The sequence below is a fragment of the Numenius arquata genome, chromosome 11 (assembly GCF_964106895.1).
Source record: "Numenius arquata chromosome 11, bNumArq3.hap1.1, whole genome shotgun sequence".
Lineage (NCBI taxonomy): Eukaryota > Metazoa > Chordata > Aves > Charadriiformes > Scolopacidae > Numenius > Numenius arquata.
Genome location: NC_133586.1, coordinates 1527653 through 1530996, shown reverse-complemented (window position 1 = coordinate 1530996; position 3344 = coordinate 1527653).

Genomic DNA, 3344 nt, shown 5'->3' with positions numbered 1-3344 from the left:
GATCCGGGGGGAGGCGCCGAGGCGCGGGGCGGGGAGCGGCCCTAGAGCCGGAGCCGCCCGGGCAGGGGCGCGCAGCCAGGAGGGAGGGAAAGGTGCGGAGCGAGGCGGCTGAGGGGCGGCGGAGCGCGAGGAATGGCGCGCGGCGGGAGGCGGCGGGGGGGGGGGGGGAGGCGGGGAAGAGCGCGAGGCGGGCGGGCCTGAGCGGCGCGCGGGGGAGGGACGGCCGTCGCCTCAGCGGCGGTGGCGGCCGTGAGGGGAGGCCGGGTCGGGCCGCCCCGCTCTGCCGGGGCACCGCCCGCCCCCTCCGCCGGGTCCCCGCGGCAGGGCAGCAGCCGGAGCGCCCGCAGAGTGTCGGTGCCGCTTGTGCTGGGCGGGGGGGGGGCGGTTGGTCAGCGCGGAGTGTTGGCTCTCGCGTCCGTTTCCCCCCTTCCTCCCCCCCCCCCCCCCCCCCCACCCCGGCTCTGGGTGAAGGGGCTGCTGAGGGTTCGGGGTAGAGAGAGGGAGGACAGGGGAGGCGTTGATTGTGCAAAAGAAATCCCGGGTCGGTCGATTGCCTCTCTGGAAAGCTGCTTTTGGAGGTGCTTGTAGCTGCTGTGAATGGAAGTGTCGCCAGAAGCCTTGCAGCCTCTCGGGAGCTTGCTCTTGCTGTTACTGGCGTCCAGTTGTTGGATGAAGCGGTGGGGCAGGGCCTGTCTTGCCAACAGGAGGTATATTCTCCTGCATCTTTTGCCAGGCAAGCTTCTGAAAGGAGGTGCCAAGTATGTCCTGGCAGGGCTTGCTCTCTGCGTCAGGTATTGGATCCGCTGGCGTTCTGAGGGTAGTGAAACCCCACACTTGCTTGTCTCCGTGTGTTTGTGACTGGTTTTATCAAACGTAGGGGGCCGTTTTCATTGGGCTTGGATGATAGGTGAAATGTGCTTCGTTTGTTTAGTGAGAATTCTAGCTTGTCCCTTTGTGCAGGGTCACTGGAGTTTCTGTGGACTTGTTAACCTTGCCTTCACCTCGGGTGATTGAAAAAGAGAGGGCTGTAAAAATCCCTCGGTGTTGCTTTGAAATATGCGATACTCATTATCAACAAAAAGATGAGAATTGCTGGAAAACTGTCTGTCTTGTCAAAATATTTTGCAGCGCAGGATGGAGGTACTTCTACCTGCGTTGCCTGTGGATAAACTGTAATGAAAGCAGTTGACGACTAAGCACAAGTTCTGTGAGAGCGTGCGAGCTGCGAGAAAGGTCAAGCTGGATCCAGCTTAAGGTAAAAAGTGTAACTTATAACATGGTACCACTAGTATTCTGTAACAGGTTCATATTTTTGTGGTGGTTTAGGGCCTTATTATGATTTAGCTGTTCAAGCTGTGTTATTTCAGTTTTGTTTGTGTCACGGACAATTAATTTTATTCGTTGTTCTGTGGCACCGGTTTCAACGTAATAGAAGTTACTGCGGTAGTTTTGGAGTATAAACTTTACAAAGCGCTTAGGACTTCTGAATTAGGGTGATTTTTATTTTAGCTCTGTTTTAAATTCTTCCTTACAGGTGTGAACAAAGGTGGCCGCTGGGCTGAGGCTTCACAAAGGAAGGTTTGGTCTGGAGTTGTTTCCATGGCACAGGTGAAGACCTTTGGAAAAAAACTTTTATCATGGAAACAAAGTGTCTATAAGTATTAACTAAACCAACATAATACTTTTTAAAAAAGTTTCTGAGATGCTTCTTTCATTTTCTCAGAAGAAAGAATGTGTTGTGTGTTTCCAAGTTGTATGAAATTCCCCCATCCAAAGTATTGGAGGAAACTTACTCAAAGTTCAAAACCAAAATGAAATGCTTAAAACGATTGTTTTCCCCTCTGCCCCTTTTATATGCATGCTGTGTGTATTGCATGGGTTTGAGAAGTCTTGAGAACTGTTTGGAGAACCAAAAATGAGTGGAAATGTTCCACGGGCCAAATATCTAAGTGTCCTATCACAACAGTAAATAAACTTTAAATAATATCTTTGCAGAGTACAGCTTTTCTTAAACAAGCAGCAACAAAAAAAAAAATGAGGTCACTGGACTGAGTAATACTTTTAGGATAGGAAAAAAAGCAAATCAGCTTTAAAAATGCGTATTTAAACTAAGGATCTGGTTTTGTTCTCTTTGTAATAGAAGAAGCAACTGTTACATTTTGATGAAGCGATACTAAGTTTTAGCTGAGGAATTTTTATTACGTGTTTCTGTGAATAAAGCTGTCAGCTACCCGTTAGAGATGTCATTGATTAGAAATACTGCCTACTGACACACTGTATGGAATCCTCTCTTCTCGGAGTCCTTAACGGAGCGGAGCAGCAAAAGTGGTCCGAGTCTGGCTTGCGAGGGTGGGAAACTGCTCTGTAGGATCCCTGGTCACTCTCCCGATGGAAGATCAAAATATTCTCCGTTCTTATCTGTGTGTTGTGGTTTTTAAAGTTCAAGCACAAAGAAGTTAATATTGTGAGTAATCACTGTAATCTCTACGGTTAATGTTTGATTTTTGTACATGGTTGACATATTTGTCCAATTTCTTCATTGCTCAAAGCAAGCTGTTGTTAACTACATAAAAAGGAGATTCTAAATACAGGTTTGCGTGTTGAAGCTGATCATATGTCAGAATCCTGGGGCAAACTCTGAAATACTAAAAACACTCACTATAGAAACCCTTCAGTTATTGCTGAGCCAGAGTTAGGTTTTGATGTGCTTCTACATGATTATCTTTAATGGATTTTCTGATTTAGCCTTAAAAAATATTTAATGTAACTGCAATTTGGTCAATTAGGTGAATTCATCCACAGTTTATATTTTGTTGTTGATGGTTCTCAATGTTTCTTTTTTTTTTTTTAACATTAACTCAAGTTTCATATGAAGGGCTCCTGTACATTAAGCATATGCATCATGTGTGAAATGCTATTGTGTTCTATGTTTAAAATTGCTGGATAGCTGAGCGTTTGCTAAAATGAGCTGCTGATTGGTTTTTTTGTTGTGTGGTTTTTTTTGGTGTTTTTTTTTTTTTTCTGGCTTATAATACTCCTTTGTAGATCTGCTGGTATCTTGTTTGTCCCTCCTGCATCTGGACAATGCATTCCTTCATGTTTTGTGTAACATCCTCTTCAGTCATTTCTGTGTATGTAGATACGGCAACTGGAAGGAGAAAATTCTGTTCTTAAATTGTCCCGCTTCCCCACGCCCCAGCATAGCTGGAGTGTTGGTCATTAAGGGGAATTTAGAGCAGTATTGATTGCTGGTATCCAGGAATTCTGGGGAAAAGGGACAAAAACGAGCAATGGGAAACCGTAAATTTTCTGACAACAGAGATTTATACTTTGAGACCCTTAAG